At 42.0% G+C, this 23,323-nt stretch overlaps 1 protein-coding gene across 1 annotated transcript in view; it reads left to right on the forward strand.

The window, feature by feature from the left end:
* The first annotated feature begins 2,855 nt into the window (after nucleotides 1-2,855).
* The window catches only part of LOC105472031 (uncharacterized), a 56,991-nt gene continuing 36,523 nt past the window's right edge, over nucleotides 2,856-23,323 (forward strand). Inside the window, exon 1 of the mRNA XM_011724964.3 lies at nucleotides 2,856-3,139. The gene's annotated coding sequence lies outside the window, so the exon portion shown is untranslated. The remainder of the gene's footprint in view (nucleotides 3,140-23,323) is intronic.

Genomic DNA, 23,323 nt, shown 5'->3' on the forward strand with positions numbered 1-23,323 from the left:
TATAGGCAAGGGCTCCCAAGCCTGGTCTCAGACTGTTCTTAACCTGTGGAAAAGGTAAATCCACGTCATTAAAGAGAAAGATAACATATAAGCCACAGTGTTGCTGATTTGCCACAACTGGGCATGGTGCCAGACAAAGAGGGCCAGATAAGCCAACCTTGTACCGAGCACAAATTACCAACCAACAGCAGCCCAGTTTCATGGGGGTCGGGGCAGCCAGCCTTTAAGTTGGCCTTAGAGATTCCATCTCCTAGTATTCACAGCTTTGTGTCCGCTTCCACATTATAAGCATATTAGTGTTTGTGACAGAATATGGAGAAGTGAGATAGGTTGTTTCCAAGATTAGGTTAGAAAATACATTGTGGGCCCTATTCCCCTCTCTCTCTCTCCTCCATCCCTCTCCCCCTCTGTCATAACTCTCTCTGGGGAAATCAGGTGCCATGTTGTAACAATTACAATAATATTTTGTTACTATTCAGTAGCTAATATGTGCCAGGCACTGTGCTAGGCACCTTACAAATACTTTTCCAATTAATCCTTACTATCGACCCATGAGGTTAATACCATTATTATTCTATACATATCACAAAGGAGAAAATGAGGCCTCGAGAAGTGAAGTAACTTGCTCAGAAGTTGGTCCCAACCTCTTTTGATTCCAAAGTCCATGCTCCTAACCACTCTCAGTGTGCTAGGGCAATAGTGGTAACAAAGAACAAAAATCTCAGAACCCAAGCAATTTACAGTTTAGTGAGCGAGATGAAGCACGCACAAAGGGAACAATTAGAGAAAAATTACAAATGAAAATACAAATTTGAGATAATTTGCCCTCCCCACTCCCTTAAGCGATAATGACTAGAGGTTTTAAGGAAAGAGGAATGTGGGGCAAGGGGAATAATCAGGAAAAAATTCTCAGAAGAAATCGGTTTTGATTCAGATTTAGAGTTGAAGGCAACTGAAAATATCACCTGAGCTGGTTCCAACATGTATTGACCCAAGGAAAAGTCAAAGGCATCAACATCTCTTTTACCTAGTTTTTCCCTAATGCTCATCTGCCTCCAAGGTCCGTTCCTAGTTTTGATATTGTACAATAGCTATGCAAGATGTTACCACTGGGGAAAATTGAGCAAAGGGTATATGTGACCTATGTGACCTTCTGGCCTTTTTTTTTTTTTTTTTGCAATTTTCTGCAAATGTGTAACTATTTCAAAATTAAAAGGTTTTTTTTTTTTTTTTTTTTTTTTTTTTTTTTTTTTTGGCGGGGGTGGAAAACTATTTCCCAGGTGTGCCAATCAGTTGTCTACTGGCTCTTAACTCCATTCGCGCCCCCTGCATGCATCTCTGCATCACAGGGCAGCTGGAAGCCTGCAAACCACATTTCCTAGACTTTCTTTTCAGTTGATTTTAAGTTCTGCCAGTAGGAGTCACTGGCAGTAAATTGGAAGATGATGAAAGCCACAGGCTTTTTCTTTTATTCTTGAGGCAGCAGTGTATCCCAGCAGCCTCAGTAGCCCGGAGACTGTGGGTCCTGGAAAACACCTTTCCCTTTCTTTCTCCAGGTTAGGTGGATGGTAGCACCCTGCAGTTACTGATCTTTGGGGTAATCTCATTTCCCCTTTCAATCCTTCAGCCTTTCCAAAAATTTTTTTTTTTTTTTTTTTGAGATGGAGTTTCGCTCTTGTTACCCAGGCTGGAGTGCAATGGCGCAATCTCCGCTCACTGCAACCTCTCAAATACCTTGAGTGGTAGTTTCTGATTTCCTGACCAGACACAACTCAAACACTGTAATATTTAAAACGTATTGCAAGTCAAGGAATGGATGATAATTGAATAGGAAATAATCCTCAAAGGTTTGGCACCATTCATATGCCCTGATGTTCCTCACCCTCACACATACACACAAAAGACCAGAGTTTGGTATCACGTTGGCATAGATTTGAATCCAGTCTTAATCTACTTATCAGCTCTGAAATTATGGGCACAATTGTGAGTCTCCATGAGCTTTGGTTTCCTCATCTGTAGAGTAAAGGTAATAATATTTATCTAATAATGTACATGCTAAATGGCCTAGTCATCCCACAGTGTGTACATATGTTAAAACACCATGTGGCCTGGTGCGGTGGCTCACACCTGTAATCCCAGCACTTTGGGAGGCCAAGGCAGGCGGATAACCAGAGGTCGGGAGTTTGAGACCAGCCTAGCCAACATGGTGAAACCCTGTCTTTACTAAAAATACAAAATTAGCCGGGCATGGTGGCGCATGCCTGTAATCCCAGCTACTCAGGAGGCTGAGGCAGGAGAATCGCTTGAACCCGGGAGACGGAGGTTGCGGCAAGCCAAAATCGTGCTATTGCACTCCAGTCTGGGCAACAGGAGGGAAACTCAGTCTCAAAACAAAAACAAAAAACATAAAAACACCATGTTGTACACCATGAATATATACAATTTTTACCTGTCAATTTAAAAAAAGACTTATCTAATCAAATCATCCTGGGGAAAAAATGAAATTACGTATGGAAAACACTTGAGACACAACACATATCAAATATGTCTTTAAATCATTTTTCTCTCCAATTTAAGCACCCATTCCTTTTATTGTTCCAGCAGCCTGAATTATTGATATAGCAGACTGAATATTCACTCAGGAATCAAATTCTTATGAAAATCCACACAGGAGATAACTGGAAAGAAAAAGTCAAATTAAAGTGGTCGGCAATTCATCATTTGGTTTCATTAGTTCCAGGGCCAGCCTAATTTCCTTTCAGTTTCCCACAACAGGACTTTTTGAAGACTCACAGTTGAACCTTATTTTTATGCCTGAATTGATTAAAACTTTTAACTTCTTTTACAGACTCTAGTCCAGTTCTTATTTCTGTGAATAAGCAGGACCTTCAGTACAGCGGAAACAGTAGACCTGTCTTAGCTCCATGCATAAATTATGATGTCTGCTTCTTAGCAATACTCTGCGACATCAGCAGCAGAGTCAGCTAACAGTGGCTGGGAGATGCCACAGTCTGGAACTCTACTACACAGACGGACATGGATTTCTGTGGCTTGATAAACCATCTGGATTTCTTACATTTAGGGTGAATCCAATTATTTGTTCTTTCCTTTGGAGGGTGAAAAGTGTCTTCCCAACAAGGTAAGTAAAACTGTCCATGTTTTTCTCCTTGTTGATTCTCTATGGTTGGCTACTCTCTCATGATTGTCAATCAAAGGTGGATTATGGGATTTCTACAATTTATGCTCTGAATGTGATGATGTTGGCTGATCTCTAGATGTATTCAGAAATAGGAATAATCACATTCCTCTTTTCCCTATGCGTTAAGCTCTTTGTTAACTGGGATCGTTTATTTTATAATACATTTTGGTGTCTTAATACGTTTCATTAATAGAGTTCATGCTAAAAAACATTGTGTGAGTTAGCCATTTAAAAACGAAAGACAAGATCTACTAAAGTAAACAAAAACAGTACTAGATACAACCACCTCTGTTTTTGGATAATTAAAGTGTGTTAGGATTCTACATGTCCTCCTTCCAGCTCTATAAGCACTTCATGTCGATCACCTGTAGCTGTGCAGAAAGGAATGTCCCAGAGAGATGGTGGTGGGGGGGTGGTGCAGGTGTGCCAGTTGGGCCTCCCAAACACAATCAAAACAGTTTAAGTAGAAGAAAAAAGTATGTGTTGAAGGACAAATGCTTGCCTAAATCTAGGAGCATAAGCGATGTCCTCAGGACTTGGTCTCTCTCTCTCTGTCTCTCACTACACTCTCCTCAGTGCTTGTTCTATCACAGGCAGGCCCCCATCATGGGGGCAAAGTGGCTGTCAGCACCTCCAGGCACATAACCTGGCTCTCAACAGATTTCTGGGGTCAATCCTAATTGGACAAGCTGAGATTATCTGTCTTCCCTGAAGCAATCCATGTAGCCAGGGGAAGGGTCCCTGGAAGCAGAGCCTGAGACAGTGGTTTGGGGGCACATGATGTATTGAAGAAGTGCCCTTCAGGAAAAACCTGCAGGGGAAGGGGAGAAACAGGACAGGGCAGGGGAAGGAGTTAAGCAAGGATGTGGTGTCAGGTCAAGTCTAGCCTGGTCCGATCCACAAGATATAAGCATTGAGGACAAATTGCATCATAGTTGGCCTCCCCTAAAGGCAAGGGCTTACCTTTTATAATCTATTTCATTTGGTCATTGGCTGTAGTCTGCCCCTAGAGGAAAGATCACTCCCCAGGGAAAGTAGCTGTATCATCTCAGGGGAATTCCCTGGAGCGGGGGCAGATGTGAGCTGTTAGCAGCCTATATTGCAGCATTAGGTGCACGGGCTGGTGAAGAGACGCTGAGTGGGCACCATGGCATCTACTATAAGTTTAGTGAGACTCTTCCTATACCCCCTGATAAAGCATGCTTTTTTTCGGAATCCATGGCTTCCAGTACCACAGAATCTAAAGTTGGTGAGGAACAGAAAAACAAATTCCCCAAGTGGGATGGTGAGAAAAGGCCATTCCCCTCTCCACCATTTAGTCCCCATTTCAATGAATTCTACCTTTCAGGAACACCGCATATCTAATGGTTGTTGGTTTAAGGAGTGTGTTGTATCTGGAAGAATAGCACCCCATCCTCATAGGGCGTCATCTCCAGGTCAGCACCTCAACTGCATCTTTAAGAGGCCATTCCACTGCTGTGTCAGGCTGGAAGCTTCTGGAGGATGCAGTACATGTTAGGAACAGTGGATCCTGTGGTCATGGGCCCATGGCTGCACCTCCTTTGTCATCCAGTGGGTCCCTTGTTTGAAGCCAGGTTTTGTGGAATCTCATGTCTATAAATCATTCCCACTGTGAGTTCTCAAATAGTGATGCTGGCTCTGGCTCTGCAGGCAGGAAAGCCAAACCCTCACCCAGAACTTCTATCAATTCCAGTCAGAATGAGTTGCTGCTCTTTCCAGAGTAGCAAGTGTCCCTTGTAATAAACTTGCCACCAAGTCCCTGGCTGGTTGCCACAAGGGAAAGTACAGGTGGTTCAGTATCTGTCTCTGTTGCTGACAGGCTGGACAATTACACCAGTCGTGGTGAGAGGAGCCTGTGTTTTTGGGCCTCTGCACAGTCTATGCCTTCATGGCTATTTTCTTCCTGAGGCCATGATGGAAGCACCAGGATGGCTGAGGGCAGAGGCTGGTGGGCATCAATTAGTTGAGTCACTCAATCCGTGTATTGGCTTAATACCTCATCCACAATGGATGGTCCCTTATGAGCATTAACATGTGCTACAAAGACCCTCATACTTGATGTCCACTCTGATAGGTCCAACAATACACCTCTTCCCCAATACACCTCTTCCCCAATACACCTCGTCCAACAATACTCCTCCTTCTCCCTTGATCTTGCTATGCTGCTCCTTCCACTCCTCTAATCCACCAGTCAAGTCATTCATCACTGCCTGGGAGAGGATGTATATTCTTACTTTGGGTTATGGTATGGTTTGGCTGTGTCCCCACCCAAATCTCATCTTGAATTGTAGTTCCTGTGATCCCTTCATGTCATGGGAGGGACCCAGTTGGAGGTAATTGAATCACGGTGGCGGTTACCTGCATGCTGTTCTCGTGATAGTGAGTGAGTTCTCATGAGATCTGATGGTTTTATAAGGGGCTTTTTCTTGGCACTTCTCCTTCCTGACATCATGTAAAGAAGGATGTGTTTGCTTCCCCTTCCTCCATGATTGTGTTTCCTGAGGCCTCCCCAGCGATGTGAAACTGTGGGTCAATTAAACCTCTTTCCTTTATAAATTACCCAGTTTTAGGCAGTTCTTTTTAGCAGCGTGAGAATGGACCAATACAGGTTACTTCTGTCTCCATCCAAAGTGTATGACCAATTGCATAGCCTGAATGTCTGCCCCCTGGAGGGATTCTCCTCATCCCTCTTATCTCTGAGTGGGTCAACCATGCAATAGCAGTGCCTTTTCAGCTGGTACCAATATACTGAGCCAAGGCATCCCTGAATCACACTCAGACCCTTTGTCTTTCTGTCATCTGTCATCTGATAATTGACCCATGCTGCTATGTGAGATGAGCTGAGAAAAAGTAGATCATGTGAGTGTCTGGCTCCTTGCTCATGCAGCTTAGTTATTTGTTCTGGATCTGCTTGAACGTGATCTTGGATGTGCCATTTCCACCTTTCAGTGGATTGCTGCAGGCTCTGCTAAACCTTACGACTCTGGGTCTGACAGCATGCAGTTCATGATGGGCAGTTCTGACCACATGATCACTTCATGCCCCATAGTCAGATGCACCGTCTCACCACACCCTGGTAGCATGTGAGGGGCTGTTTTTTAAATGATGTCTAGTTCTCTGCTGCAGATACATAACTTGCTGTAGAACCCTGTATGTCTATGCTGAGATTTTCCTATTAGGGTTCCACATGGCATCACTTTCTAATTCTAATCCATGAGGTATGTCCATTCACTTGGCCTAGGCAGCAGTTCTGTCTGTACTATAGCCCAAATATGCTGTAGTGCCTTTTCTGCTCGGAGCGTCTATCAAAACTAACAGCTTGTTGCTAATATCCAATAAATGGGTTGGAATGATATTCCCAAGTGTGAAATAGTCCACCTTCAAAACCAAAAGGCATCTCCCAAGCACTGCGCCTCTTTCTTTAGTAGTAAGATGTTCAAGGTGAAAAACTTGTTCCTGCTTTGGAGGGCCCGTCCTGACATGTCCCACACTTTTGGACTCCTAAAATTGTCATCACTGTGCAAACCCCTGAATCTTTATGGGACCTACTTCCCACCCTCATGAAGTGCATATGTTTCACAGAGGCATCCCAAGTACTTGCCAGTTCATGCTCATCAGGTCCAATTAATGTGTTGTCATCAATAAAGTGGACCAATGTGACATTTGGAGGAATGTCCCAGATGATCCAGCTCTCTTTTGGTCACACTGAGACAGAGATCAGGATAATTAACATAGCCCCTGGGTGGCCGGGCGCAGTGGCTCACGCCTGTAATCCCAGCACTTTGGGAGGCCGAGGTGGGTGGATCACGAGGTCAGGAGATGGAGACCATCCTGGCTAACACGATGAAACCCTGTCTCTACTAAAAAATACAAAAAATTAGCCGGGCATGGTGGCGGGCGCCTGTAGTCTCAGCTACTCGGGAGGCTGAAGCAGGAGAATGGCATGAACCTGGGAGGCAGAGCTTGCAGTGAGCTGAGATTGCTCCACTGCACTCCAGCCTGGGCGATAGAGCAAGACTCCGTCTCAAAAACAAAAAACAAAAAAACAAAACAAAACAAACAAACAAACAAAAACAAAACCAAAGAAACAGCCCCTGGGCAAGAACGCGAATGAAAGCTATGAATGTGAACTATTTCTGATCCTTCTTCCTGTTGAGTAGGAAAAAACCTCCTTTGCCAGATCTCTAGCCACATACTAGATTACTAGCGGCCGTGTTAATGTGCTTTAATAGTAGGGATATTACATTGTTATAGTAGCTCCATTTGAGGTTATGTCTTGGTTAATGTTGCAGCTGGCCACTGTGATACATCTTGAATCCAGGTGTGCAGGAATCAATCTGGTAAATTATTTGGGAACATAATGGGAACCACCAGTGATGGATCTTTTTTTCCGAGATGGGGTCTTGCTGTGTTGCCCAGGCTGGAGTGCAGTGGCCTGATCTCAGCTCACTGCAAGCTCCGCCTCCCAGGTTCATGCTATTCTCCTGCCTCAGCCTCCCGAGTAGCTGGGACTACAGGCGCCTGCCACCACACCCGGCTAGTTTTTTTGTATTTTTAATAGACACGGGGTTTCACCATGTTAGCCAGGATGGTCTCGATCTCCCGACCTCGTGATCCACCCGCCTTGGCCTCCCAAAGTGCTGGAATTACAGGCGTGAGCCACCGTGCCTGGCCAGATCTTTTGTTTTTGAGGATGGCACTCATCTTTGTCATTACCCCGGGATGCACTATTGTTCTTGATATGTGATATTTGCTAAGGTTATGGGTGCAGTTTCAGGGTGGCTCTTTGATCTTTGATCTCTACTGAGAAATTGAAACACACACACAAACACATGACGAAATCAAAGAACATACAGAAGGCTGAAACCAGCTACTCTAGTAATGGAGAGTCACAATCCCTTGCATTGTATGCGTATGTGTGTTTTAAGGCCACACAGTTGGAATCAGAGGGCCAGAAAAGTAAGTTGAATAGCAGTTTACCTAACCAGGATGGGAAAGTTTCTCTGATAAGAGTTCATGAATAGCCTGGATGAGAGGTTCATTTTTGGGTGTGTATCATCCAAACAAAGGGAAGTTGCCCTGGGCTGATGAGGTGATGGGAGGTGTGTGACATTGGAAGCTGATCTCGGGGGACTGCTTTTGGCGATGCTGCTTAGCTAAAGTGTTGTTTTTATGGGAGGCTGACGCAGGAGAATGGTGTGAACTTGGGAGGCGGAGCTTGCAGTGAGCTGAGATCCGGCCACTGCACTCCAGCCTGGGCGACAGAGCGAGACTCCGTCTCAAAAAAAAAAAAAAAAAAGAGTTGTTCTCACTCATAAGTGGGAACTGAACAATGAGATCACTTGGACTCAGGAAGGGGAACATCACACACAGGGGCCTATCATGGGGAGGGGGGAGGTGGGAGGGATTGCATTGGGAGTTATACCTGATGTAAATGACGAGTTGATGGGTGCAGCACACCAACATGGCACAAGTATACATATGTAACAAACCTGCACGTTATGCACATGTACCCTACAACTTAAAGTATAATAATAATAAATAAATTAAAAAAAAAAGAGTTGTTTTTATTAGTTTGTTCTGGCTAATTAATATGATCAGGGAGTTAAAAATTTGCAGAATTTCTTTGTTTTTTTTCTCCAGAGAAAGATGACAAAATTACTTTAAATAGTAGACCCTCTGATTTTGTGTGTCATCTCAGACATACTATAATAAATTGTCTGGCACCTAGAATTCTATTGTAATAGTATCTGTTGTTTTGTCTCCTTGGTAGCCTCCTTCTGCAACAAAGCCCTGATTTTCAATGTAGAATCATCCTCCTTGACTTTTAGCAGATATGGTTAGTGGGGCCACATCCAATGTTGGGTGCAGGGCTGGGCACATAGAAGATACCTAGCCAGTCAGCATGTTCTCTTCCTGAGGCAAGTGCTCTTTCTCTACCCACATCCCTTCACCAGGTCAGTGCACCCATGCCCAGCTGCTGTGAGGCTTATCTACTGACAATCATAGGTGCACCCCTTCTCTAAAGAATTGGCTGGATGTTTTGCTCACATCTATAATCCCAGCACTGTGGGAGGCTGTGGCAGTGGAATTGCTTGAGCCCAGGGGTTCAAGACCAGCCTGGTTACAAGGTCATTAACTAGAGTGGAAGTTCAAAGCCTGATCTACCTCAGGATGTGCTTGCCCTGCTGAGGGAGGGAGATGTTATATGTAAAGGAGCAGCAAGGCCTGAATAACAGGGATTAAGAGAACTGTAGTGTGTACCTAGGAATAGATCCTGATGGCTAGGAGTCAAGGTTGGGTAGAAGGTGAGGCTGCATAAGGAAACTGTGATGGTTCATATTAGGTGTCAACTTGATTGGACTGAAGGACACCTAGATAGCTGGCATTGTGTCTGGGTGTGTCTGTGAGGGTATTGCCAGAGGAGACTGATATTTGAGTTGTTGGTTTGGGAGAGGAAGACCCACCCTTAGTGTGGATGGGCACCATCCAATCTAGCTGCCAGGCTAGAATGAAGAAGGCAGAAAATAGGATAAGTTTGCTTGTTGAGTCTTACGGCTTTCTTCTTCCCATGCTGGCCACTTGCTTCCACTCCTCCTGCCCTTGGACCTCAGACTCCAGTGACTGCCTGAGAGCTCTTAGGCCTTTGGCCTCAGACTGAAGCTGCACTGTTGGCTTCCCTGGTTTTGAGGCCTTCTGACTTGGACTGAGCCACGACTGTCTCTTTCCCCAGCTTGCAGACAGTCACTTTATAACCATGTGAGGCAGTTTTCCCTAATAAACTCTCATATTCGTTCTCCCCTCTGGAGAACTCTAATACAGAAGCCTTCTCAAGGTGGGGGCATCTTTTACATAACACAAGATTTAACACCTGCCATGAGCCCCACAAGAAAGCGCTAATATACCGCCGCGGGTTCTGGAAGCTTGGGAAAATGAATGGCCCACATTAAATGAAGTACAGATGCCGGAACTGTGGACAAAGAGTTCAAGAAGACACTCCATTTATCAGAGCTAAGAAGGCACTGGTGGGAGGGCAGCAGCATCAATGAGAGGTACAGTAGTAAATGTCTTCTGAAGGTCAAGGAGAATGGTGGGGGCGCTGTTACAGAACCGGACTTCCTGTTAGCGATGGGGAGCATAGGATCCCAGCACAGTAAGGGCCACATGACAGCTCTTAAATGTCAGGAAGAAGGTGAACACCATTACTGTACTGGGCAGCAAGGTTGGAATCACAGTCAGAAAGATGTTTCTTGTTAATGTCAACTTGTCCGGTAATATCAACATGATAATTTACTTACTAAGCCATCATTTTCTCATTACATTGAAGTACTGTGCCATTGTCTTACATTGAATTCTGAAATGTGCTTGATTTATATCTGGATTCTGTAGTCTGAATATCCTTGGGCCAGTTCAATAGTGGGCTGATTGTAGTTTTTTTTTTAGGATATTCAACTACTTAAAAATGATTAAGTATAGGAACTTACATGAGATAGATTTATTTCTCTCAAAATCCGAAGCTGGCAGGAGGTGCAAGTGATGTAGACTGCTCCAACCTATGAGTTAATTCAAGGCGCCAAGTTCCTTTTTGTTTTTTTAGCCGTCTCTTAGGGTGTTACCTGCATAATCTCACTATATCTATGTTCCAGCCCATGGTATGAGAGAAAAACAGGGGAGAGAAACAAAGTCCTTTCTAAGGGCATAACCCCAAAGTCACATATTTTATGACATATGTGTGCCTTTAGTCAGAATGTAGTCACACTACCAATCTAGCTATAAAGGAGGCCAGAGAACGTAATCTCTGACAGGTTGGCCTATTCTTAGATAAAACTAGTGGGAAGAAGAGAAATGGACATAGGAAGTGTGGTAACCAGCCTTTAAGGTGGCCCCCAATAATCCCTGACACCTAGTATTTGCATCCTTGTGTAGTCCCCTCCCATGTTATACTAAGTTTAATTTGTGTGTCCAGCATCATAGGCAGGAGTGACAGTATGTCACGTCGGAAAATAGATCACAAAAAGACTGCAGCCACAGTCTTAGGATCTCTCTCTCTCTGACCACTTGCTCTGCGGGAAGCCGGTTGCTATGTTGTGAGGCAGCCCTGTGGACAAACCCATATGGAAAGAACTGAGTGTCTGGCCTCCCAACAACCATACGGTGAGCTTGGAAGTAGATTCTCCAGCCTCAGTCAGGCCTTGAGATGTTGCAGCCCAGGCGGATAGCTTGACTACACCCTTGTGAGACACTCTGAGCCAGAACCACCCAAATAAACTGCAGGTGGATTCCTGACCCTCAGAAACTGAGGTAATAAATGCTTGTTACTTTAAGCTGCTATGTTTGAGGGTAATTATTGCACACTCGGTTGCTGCATAACGAATTGCTCCAGAGTGTAGTGGCTTAAAACCCCTACATTTATTAGCTCATAGATTCTTTGAGTCAGGAATCTGGACATAATATAGTTGGATCCTCAGGCTCTGGTTGCAATCAGTGTCAGCAGGACTGTAGTTACCTTCAGGCTTGACTAGGGATAGATCAGCTTCCAAGCACTCTCATGTGGTTGTTGGCCAGATTCTACATGGGTTATTAGACTAAAGCTTCAATTCCTCAAAAGCTGTTGGCTGGAAGCCTCTCTCAGTTCCTTACTACATAGGCTTTTCCACTGGGCAGCTTACAACACGCCTGCTGGCTTCACTACAGTGAGCAAGAAAGAGGGTAAGAGATGGTAAGCAAGAAGAAAGCCACAGCCTTTTGTAACTTAATCTTTGAAGTAATATTGTCAGAGGTGTTTGAACCAGAGCGACTCCATATTGAATAGGGGCAGGGTAAAATTAGGCTGAGACCTATCGGGGTGCATTCCCAGGAGGTTAGGCATTCTTAGTCATAGGATGACATAGGACAAGAGCACAAAGTACAAACACCTTGCTGATAAAACAGTTTGCAGTAAAGAAGCCAGCCAAAACCTACCAAACCCAAGATAGCAATGAAAGTGACCTTTGGTCATTCTCACTGCTCGTTATATGCGAATTATAATGCATCAGCATGCTACAAGACATCCCCATCAGCACCATGACAGTTTACAAATGCCATAGCAACGTCCGGAAGTTACCCTATATGGTCTAAAAAGGGGAGGAAACCTCAGTTCTGGGAAGTGTCCACCCCTTTCCTGGAAAACTCATGAATAATCCACCCCTTGTTTAGCATATAATCAAGAAAGAACTATAAGTGTTCTTAGTCAAGCAGCCCACACCACTGCCCTGCCTATGGAGTAGCCATTCTTTTATTCCTTTATTTTCTTAATAAGCTTGCTCTCACTTTACTCTATGAATTCACTTCGAATTCTTTTTTCTTGTGAGATCCAAGAACCTTCTCTTGGGGTCTGGCTCGGGACCCCTTTCCAGTACTAATATTTCATCACTTTTTACATATTCTATTCATGAAAAGTAAGCAACAAGGTCCAGGCCACACTTAAGAGGAGGGGATTACACAAGAGGTTGAATACCAGGAAGTGGAGATCACTGGAGACCATCCTAGGAAGCTGCCCACCGTAGTCTGCTCTCTGGTCCCCAGTGATTCATGGTCCCTCCCATGTGACAAATACATCTACACCTCTCCAAGAGTCCCCAAAGCCTCACCTCATAACATCAGCTCTGAGTCCAGAATCTCATCATCTAAATCAGGTCCAGGTATGGTTGAGATACATCAGGTGTAGTTCCCCTAGTATACAGCTCCTTAAGCACAGTTCCAGTTGATCTGTGGATTTCTGAAGCTAAAGAGGAGATATCTTTCCACCTCCCACACCCAATGTATTAGTCTGTTCTCATGCTGCTAATAAAGACATACCTGAGACTGGGTAATTTACAAAGGAAAGAGGTTTAATTGATTCACAGTTCCACATGGCTGGGGAGGCCTCACAATCATGGGGGAAGGCAAGGGGGAGCAAAGCCACGTCTTACATGGTGACAGGCAAAGAAAAAAATGAGAGCCAAGTGAAAGGGGAAACCCCTTATAAAACCGTCAGTTCTCATGTGACTGATTCACTACCAAGAGAACAGCATAGGGGAAATTACCCCCATGATTCAATTATCTCCCAATGAGTCCCTCTCACAACATATGGTTATTATGGGAGCTACAATTCAAGATAAGATTTGGGTGGGGATATAGCCAAACCCTATCACCCAGTATATGATGGTGGGACAGGCACAAGATTACCTCTAAACACAAAAAAGGGGCAAATAGGAGGCACACAGGTGTTACTGGTCCACAGCAATTCTGAAATCCAAATTTTAGAACTCAGTCTCATTCCTGCTAAAAATACTTCTCCATAGCTCTTGGCTTCTCTGGACTCTTTATTTTTGCCTTCTGAATCATCCTTTTTTTTTTTTCAAGACAGAGTCTCACTCTGTCACCCAGGCTGGAGTGCAATGGCACGAACTCGGGCTCACTGCAACCTCCACCTCCCAGGTTTAAGTGATTCTCCTGCCTTAGCCTCCTGAGTAGCTGGGATTACAGGTGCCCGCCACCACACCTGGCTAATTTTTGTATTTTTAGTAGAGACAGGGTTTCACGATGTTGGCCAGGCTGCTCTCGAACTCCTGACTTTGTGATCCGCCCACCTTGGCATCCCAAAATGCTGGGATTACAGACATGAGTCACTGCACCCTGTTTTTAAAAAAAAAAAAAAAAAGAAAGGAAAGGTAGCATCTGTTTTCTCAGCTGCTTCCTGTCCTGCTAGAATTTTGGAGATCCAACAGTCCCTTTTTATGTTGTACTGGGTCTGCCTTTTCCACTCCAAACTGACAGACATAGATTTCTCAGGACATTTGTGGGTCTTTTTGTGTGCTTGCTTAGTGTGTTAACAACATTAGATGAAACCCTACAGATCTCTCTGGATAAACCCTTCACTATCTTGAGCTCCTGCTGGGAGGCTGAGGAACAATACTGTTAAGCTCCCTAGAGGTTTAATTGTTTGAGACAATCTGAGAGCAACACCCTTAATCTCTTTAAAAGGACCTTTGTGTGACTGAATATGACCGTGATCCTTTGGTCTCTCTGAGATTTTAACATTAGGTTGTATATGCATAGAAGTAGGTAACCAATGCAGGGAGCATTTAGCATTCTCCACCATATAGTGGATTTAAAGGCAATTCCCCGTTATTATTATTTGACTTAGTGTCTTGGCGATTCTCAAGCATTTATTTTCCCATATAATTTTTGAAATCTTTTTAGCTAGCTCAAACACATTGTGTAAGAACCAAAGTAATATCCATACATTATTAACGTTGGAGGGATTTTTATTCCTATGATAGTGAGTCTCCCCATTCAGATACGGTGTCTCTCAATGTACTTAGTTTTAACATCCTCTACAAAATTTTATTCAAGTTAAACTCATGTCTTTGATGTTATTTTTATTTCATGTTGAATTTAGTTGCTATTCAATGACATGGTTTTCCTTTTCCATTTCTGATTTTTGTTCATAGAGAAAATATATGCAACTATTTAACCAAATTTACTTATTCCTTTAAGATTGTTTTTGTTCCTTCACCACCCCCCAGCCGGAGACAGAGTCTTACTCTGTCACCCAGGCTGGAGTGCAGTGGCATGATCTCGGCTCACTGTAAGCTCTGCCTCCCAGGTTGAAGCAAGTTTCCTGCCTCAGCCTCCTGAGTAGTTGGGACTACAGGCGTGCACCATCACACCCTGCTAATTTTTGCATTTTGTATTTTTGGTAGAGATGGGGTTTCACCATTTTGACCAGGCTGGTCTCGAACTCCTGACTTGATCTACCAAAGTGCTGGGATTACAGGCATGAACTATCACACCTGGCCTGTTTTTGTTTCTTTTCTAAACTATCTTGGATGGTTTTGCCTATTTTCCAACATTTAAATGGATTATTTCAATTTTTTTGGTGGGGGAGGGTAATGGAGTATCCCTCTGTCACCCAGACTGGAGTGCAGTTGCGTGATCTGGGCTCACTGCAACCTCTGCCTCCTGGGTTCAAGTGATTCTTCTGCCTCAGCTTCCTGAGTAGCTGGGATTACAGGTGTGTGCCACCATGCCTGGCTAATTTTTTTTTTTTTCATAGAAATGGAGTTTCGCCATGTTGGCCAGGCTGGTCTCGAACTCCTGACCTCAGGTGATCTGCCCACCTCGGCCTCCCAAAGTGCTGGGATTACAGGCATGAACCACCATGCCTGGCTCCAATTATTTCAATTTTGAGCTGATTATATTGAGTAGAATTTTGAAAAAAGATGTTTAATAATAGTGGCAGATAATATTTCTAACTTGAAACTGACAGATAAAATTTTGGCTCTGTGTTTTACTCTTTAGTATAAAGCTTTCTCTTGATGACTAATCATTTTGCTTGGAAATTTTGAAAAAAGATCAGAAACAGGCTTTTTAGTATTTATTGATTTAATCATATTATCCTAGTTTAAATTATTGATTTAATATACTGTGATAGTTGAATATTTTTTACAAATAGTCTTAACTTTTTGGACAGTTTTGGACTTATGGAAAAATTAAGAAATTAGTACAAAGGGCACCTATATGCCCTGTACTCAATGTCTCCTATAACCAACATCTTACACAAGTATGGTATATTTGCAACAATTACTCAACTAATATTGATTTGTTATTATTAGCTAACATCAATATTTTGTCCAGATCTCCTTAGGTTTTACCTAATTTTATTTTCTGTTCAAAGATCTCATCCAGGACACCACATTACATTTAGTTGTCATGTGTTCTCATGCTCTGCTTGGCTCTGACAGTTTCTAAGACTTTCCTTTTTTTTATATTTTTATTTATTTATTTTTATTATACTTTAAGTTCTAGGGTACATGTGCACAATGTGCAGGTTTGTTACATATGCATACATGTGCCATGTTGGTTTGCTGCACTCGTTAACTCATCATTTACATTAGGTATATCTCCTAATACTATCCCTCCTCCCTCCCCCTATCCCATGACAGGCTCAAGTGTGTGATATTCCCCACCCTGTGTCCAAGTGATCTCATTGTTAAATTCCCACCTATGAGTGAGAACATGCGGAGTTTGGTTTTCTGTCCTTGCAATAGTTTGCTCAGAATGATGGTTTCCAGCTTCATCCATGTCCCTGCAAAGGACATGAACTCATCCTTTTTCATGGCTGCATAGTATTCCATGGTATATATGTGCCACATTTTCTTAATCCAGTCTATCACTGATGGACATTTGGGTTGGTTCCAAGTCTTTGCTATTGTGAATAGTGCCTCAATAAACATATGTGTGCATGTGTCTTTATAGCAGCATGATTTATAATCCTTTGGGTATATACCCAGTAATGGGATGGCTGGGTCAAATGGTATTTCTAGTTGTAGATCCTTGAGGAATCGCCACACTGTCTTCCACAAGGTTGAACTAGTTTATAGTCCCACCAACAGTGTAAAAGTGTTCCTATTTCTCCATATCCTCTCCAGCACCTGTTGTTTCCTGACTTTTTAATGATTGCCATTCTAACTGGTGTGAGATAGTATCTCATTGTGGTTTTGATTTGCATTTCTCTGATGGCCAGTGATGATGAGCATTTTTTCATGTGTCTGTTGGCTGTATGAATGTCTTCTTTTGAGAAGTGTCTGTTCATATCCTTTGCCCACTTTTTGATGGGGTTGTTTGATTTTTTCTTGTGCATTTGTTTAAGTTCTTTGTAGATTCTTTTCTTGTTTCTGATGACCTTGACAGTTTTGAGGATACTGGTGAGATTTAGCCCTGTTGATGCTGACCTTGATCACTTGGCTGAGATGGTGTCTATGGTGTTTCCCCACAGTAAAGTCCCTCTTTCTTTCCCTTTCCTTACTGTACTCTTTGGAAGGAAGTCCTTATGTCAGAGGTGTTCGAACTGGAGTGACTCCATTTTGAGTGCGGGCTAGGAAAATGAGACTGAGACTTGCTGGGTGGCATTCCCAGAAAGTGAGGAATTCCTAGCCCCTAGATATTTATGGTTAAGGGAACAGATTAATAATGTTTACTAAATAGATGCAGACTTGGGAGTGTCCAGATATCCCGATATCTGGAGAAGAAGGGCATTCCTAATTTTGCTTTAAACATAATATCGATTCTTGCAAAACATAGTAATTAAGAAAATTAATCATTTATCACAAACACCTGTAGCAGAGCACACCTCCCCAAGATCTTTTTTATCATACATATGCATATGTGTGTATATATGTACATATGTATTTATCATATATACATACATATATGTATATATATGTGTGTGTGTATACATACACATATACATATATACACACATACACACACACACATACACACACACACACACACTAGCATTGTACCTAGGGTGGAAGCGTTCCTCCTGTTACTTTCAGGAACGCCCTGCTCTATGGAGTAGCTGTACTTTCACTACTTTACTTTCTTTAATAAACTTGCTTTTGGTTTGCACTGCAGATTCATCCTGAATTCTTTCTTGTGCGAGATTCAAGAATCCTCTCTTAGGGTGTGGATCGGGATCCTGATCCCTTTCCTGTAACACTTATGCACAGCCCACACGTAAGGATTGGAGAGTTATGCTCTCCACTATTCGAGGGTGCAATATTGACATCAATCATTTAGAATTCTTCTGCATGGGAGATTTGTCTCCCCTATTTATTTATTTGCTCAATCATTGTTCATGGATATTTATTTCATACTTTGGGTTAGAATCTAATGTTACTTTATGTTGTTGCTCAAATGCCACCTTTGGCCACTGGAAGTTCTTTCACTTGCTCCTGTGTCCCTTTGACAAACCTCCATCAACATGGGTTTGGTTTTATTTGGGAGCACTTCTTTATTTTCTGCCATTTCAAGAGGTTCTGTGCTTACCTTCTCTACTTCCTACTGCAGTCCTAGAATCAACCATTCCTCCAAGGAATCCTGGTCCGTTGAGTTTGTAATGTTGAAGCACCCTCTCATTCCTTAAACCCTAATTAGTTAAGGAGTACTATTCTTTTTCCATATATCATTGGGTTTCATATTCTTTTTTTTTTTTTTTTTTGTTGAGACAGAGTCTCGCTTTGTCGCCCAGACTGGAGTGCAGTGGCCGGATCTCAGCTCACTGCAAGCTCCGCCTCCCGGGTTCACGCCATTCTCCTGCCTCAGCCTCCCGAGTAGCTATTCTAATATTTTGATTACAATTTGATATTTCTTACTAGTATTTAAAATTAAAGCAATGTTAGCCTTATAAGATAAACAATGAAGCTTTGCACCTTTTCCAAGTAGTGAAATAGTTTAGGCATTGTAAGGATTGTTCCTTCTTTAAAGGCCAGAAAGAATTCAGGGATTAAAATCATCTGGATCTATGACCTTTTAAAATATAGGCCTTTATTATTTCACTCTCTCTACAGCTAATAATTCATTCAGGCTTTCTGTTTCTTCTGGGTCACTTTTGTTTATATTTTGACAAGAAATGTTTTTATTTCCCCTTCAATCCTGAAGATATTTTCACTGGGTATAGAATTAGGATGAACAGCTCTTTTATTTCAGCCCTTGAAAAGGTTAGTTATTTTCTTACTGTCCCACAAGTTCCTGGATCTCTGTTCATTTCTTTTTCAGCCATTTTCTCTTGTCATTCAGTTTGGGAAACTTGTAATAATCTGTCTTCAAATTAATTGACTTTCTGCTGTCATCTCCGTTCTGCTATTGAGCCCATTCAATGAATTTATTTTAATTATATTTTCAGTTCTAAAATTTCAAAATTTTTCCTTCTATGTCTTTTTTTCTTGAATTGTAATTTTTAAAATTTAAGTGTGTTCAATTACTTGTTGAAGTATGTTCATGATAGCTGCTTTAAAATCCTTATCAGGCCGGGCGCGGTGGCTCAAGCCTGTAATCCCAGCACTTTGGGAGGCCGAGACGGGCGGATCACTAGGTCAGGAGATCGAGACCATCCTGGCGAACACGGTGAAACCCCGTCTCTACTAAAAAAAAATACAAAAAACTAGCCGGGCGAGGCGGCGGGCGCCTGTAGTCCCAGCTACTCGGGAGGCTGAGGCAGGAGAATGGCGTAAACCCGGGGGGCGGAGCTTGCAGTGAGCTGAGATCCGGCCACTGCACTCCAGCCCGGGCGACAGAGCCAGACTCCGTCTCAAAAAAAAAAAAAAAAAAAAAAAAAATCCTTATCAAGGCTTTGTTGGGTATACCTCAACTGAACAACGTACATTTTTACCTATTAAGTAATCTCTCACCATCTAATCCCCTCCCACCCCCTCACTCTTCCAAGTCAGCATTGTCTATCACTCCACACTCTATGTCCATGTGTACACATTATTTAGCTCCCACCTGTAAGTGAGAACATGCAGAGTCTGTCTATGTCTGACTTTTTTCACTTAAGATAATGGCTTCCAGTTTCATTCATGTTGCTGCCAAAGACATGATTTCATTCTCTTTTTATGACTGAATAGTATTCTGTTGTGTATATGTACCACATTTTCTTTACCAATCATCTGTTGATGGATACATAGGTTAATTCCCTATCTTTTTTTTTTTTTTTGAGACGGAGTCTCGCTCTGTCGCCCAGGCTGGAGTGCAGTGGCCGGATCTCAGCTCACTGCAAGCTCCGCCTCCCGGGTTCCCGCCATTCTCCTGCCTCAGCCTCCCGAGTAGCTGGGACCACAGGCGCCGCCACCTTGCCCGGCTAATTTTTTGTGTTTTTAGTAGAGACGGGGTTTCGCCGTGTTAGCCAGGATGGTCTCAATCTCCTGACCTTGTGATCCGCCCGTCTCGGCCTCCCAAAGTGCTGGGATTACAGGCTTGAGCCACCGCGCCCGGCCTTTTTTTTTTTTTTTTTGACAGAGTCTTGTTCTGTCGCCCAGGCTGGGGTGCAGTGGTGCGATCTTGGCTCACAGCAACCTCCCACTTCTGGGTTCAAGCGATTCTTGTGCCTCAGCCATCAGAGTAGCTGGGATTACAGGCATGCACCACCATACCTGGCTGATTTTTTTTTTTTTTTTTTTTGTATGTTTAGCAGAGATGGGTTTTCACCGTGTTGGCCAGGCTGGTCTCAACTCCTGGCCTCAAGTGATCCACCTGCCTCGGACTCTCAAAGTACTGGGATTACAGGTGTAAGCCACAGCACCTGGCTGATTCCATATCTTTGCTATTGTGAATAATGCTGTAATAAACATGTGAGTGCAGTTATCTTTTTGATATAATGATTTATTTTCCTTTGGGTAGATGCCCAGTAGTGGTATTGCTAGATTGAATGGTAGTTCTATTTTCAGTTATCTGAGAAATCTCCATACTGATTTCCATAGAGGTTGTACTAATTTACATTCTCACCAAAAGTATATGACCTTTTCTCTATACCCTTGCCAACATCGGTTATTTTTGTGTTTTTAGTAATAGTCATTCTGACTGATGTAAAATGATATCTCATTGTGGTTTTAATTAGCATTTCTCTGGTGATTTGTGATGGTAAGCATTTTTTCATATGCCTCTTGGCCATTTGTATGTCTTCTTTCAAAAGTGTCTACTCATGTCCTTTGCACATTGTTTAATGGGATTATTTGTTTTCTATTTTGTTGTTGTTGAGTTGTTTGAGTTCCTTGTGAATTCTGGACATTAGTCCCCTGTCATGCATAGTTTGCAAACATTTTCTCCCATTCTGCAGGTTGTCTGTTCACTCTGATGATTATTTCTTTTGCTGTGCAGAAGCCTTTTAGTTTAATTAAGTCACATTTGTCTATTTGTGTTGTCTGTGCTTTTGAGGTCTTTGTCATCAATTTTTTGCCTAGATCAATGTCCAGAAGAGTTTTCCCCAGATTTTCTTCTAGTGCTTTTGTAGTTTCAGGTCTTACATTTAAATCTTTAATTCATCTTGAGCTGATTTTTTTATATGGTAAAAGATAGTGGTCCAGTTTCATTCTTCTGCAGGTGCCTATCCAATTATCCCAGCATCATTTATAGAAAAGGGTGTCCTTTCTCCACTGTATGTTCTTGTGGATTTTGTCAAAGATCAGTTGGCTGTAATATGTGGCTTCATTTCTGGATTCTCTTTTCTATTCCACTGATCTATGTGTCTATTTTTGTACCAGTGTCATGCTGTTTTGGTTACTACAGCCTTGTAGTATAATTTGAAGTCTGGTAATATGACACCTTTAGCTTTGTTGTTGTTGTTTTATAATTGCTTTGGCTATTCCAGCTCTTTTTTGGTTACATGCTAATTTTAGCATGTTTTTTCTAATTCTCTGAAAAATGACATTGGTATTTTGATAGATATCGCATTGAATATGTAGATTGCATTGGGCAGTATGGTCATTTTAATTATATTAATTCTGATCCATGACCACGGGTTATCTTTCTATTTGTTTGTGTCATCTACAATTTCTTTCATCAGAGTTATGTAGTTTTCCTTGTTTAGATCTTTCACCTCCTTGGTTACTTGGTATTTTATTTTATTTTATTTTTGCAGCTATTATATATGGGATTGCCCTCTTGATTTAGTCCTCAGCGAGATCCTTATTGGCATACAGAAACACTACTGATTTTTATACATTGATTTTGTATTCTTAAGTGTTACTGAATTCATTTATCAAGTCTAAGAGTTTTTTGGCGGAGTCTTTAGGTTTTTCTAGATATACAATCATATTGTCAGTGAACAGGAATATTTTGCCTTCTTTTACAATTTGGACGCCTTTTATTTCTTTCTCTTGCCTGATTGCTCTGGCTAGGACTTTCAGTACTAATTAGTATGTTGAATAGGAGTGGTGAAAGTAGGCAACCTTGTTTTGTTTCAGTACTTAGAATGCTTTCAGTTTTTCCCCATTCAGTATGATATTGGCAGTGGGTTTGTCATATATGGCCTTTATTAATTCGGAGTATGTTCCTTCTATACCTAGTTTATTGAGGGATTTTATCATGAAGAAATGCTGAATTTTATCAAATGCTTTTTCTGCATTTATTGAGCTGATCATATGGTTTATCATCTAATTCTGTTGATAAGATGCATCACATTTATTTATTGATTTGCATATGTTGAAGTATCCTTTGCACCCCTGGGATGAATCCCACTTGACCATGGGTTATTACTTTTTTGATATGCTGTTGGATTTGGTTTGCTAGTATCTTTTGAAAATTTTTGCGTCTATGTTGATCAGGGATATTGGTGTGGAGTTTTCTTTCCTAATGTGTCATAGTCTGTCCGATTTTGGTATAAGGTATTACTGGTCTCATAGTATGCATTAGAGAGAACTCATTTCTCCTCAATTTTTTTTTGGAACAGTTTCAGGAGGACTTGTATTAGTTCTTCTTTGTACATTTGATAAAATTCAGCTACGAATCCATCTGGTCCTGGGCTTTTCTTTCTTGGGAGATCTTTTATTACTGATTTAATCTAGCTATTCATTATTCATCTATTTAGGTTTGCTATTTCTTCCTGATTCAATATTGGGAGGTTGCATGTTTCTAGGAATTTATTCATTTCCTCTAAGTTTTCTAGTTTGTACGCATATAGTTGTTCATAATAGTCTCTGATGATCTCTTGTATTTCTGTGGTATCGGTTGTAATGTCTCCTTTATCTTTTCTGATTTTGTTTATTCAGATTCTCTCTCTTCTTGGTTAGTCTAGGTAGTGGTTTATCATCTGTTTATCTTTTTGAAAAATGAACTTTTCATTTCATTGATCCTTTGTATGTTTTTGTTTGTATTTCATTTAGCTCTGCTCTGATTTTTGTTATTTCTTTTTTTCTGCTAACTTTACATTTGGTTTGTTCTTGCTTTTGTAGTGCCTTGATGAGTGACGTTAGGTTGTTAACTTGTAATCTTTCTTTTTTTTTTTGATGTAGGCATTTAATACTATAAACTTTACTCAGCACTGCTTTTGCTGTATCCCACAGGTTTCAGTATGTTTTGTTTTCATTTTTATTTGTTTCAAAAAATTTTTAAATTTCTGGCCAGGCACGGTGGCTCACATCTGTAAATCCTAGCACTTTGGGAGGCCAAGGCAGGTGGATCACCTGAGGTCTGGAGTTCGAGACCAGCCTAACCAATATGAAGAAATCCTGTCTCTACTAAAAATACAGAATTAGCCGGGTGTGATGGCGCATGCCTGTAATCCCAGCTACTTGGGAGGCT

The sequence above is a fragment of the Macaca nemestrina genome, chromosome 13 (assembly GCF_043159975.1).
Source record: "Macaca nemestrina isolate mMacNem1 chromosome 13, mMacNem.hap1, whole genome shotgun sequence".
Classification (NCBI taxonomy): Eukaryota; Metazoa; Chordata; class Mammalia; order Primates; family Cercopithecidae; genus Macaca; species Macaca nemestrina.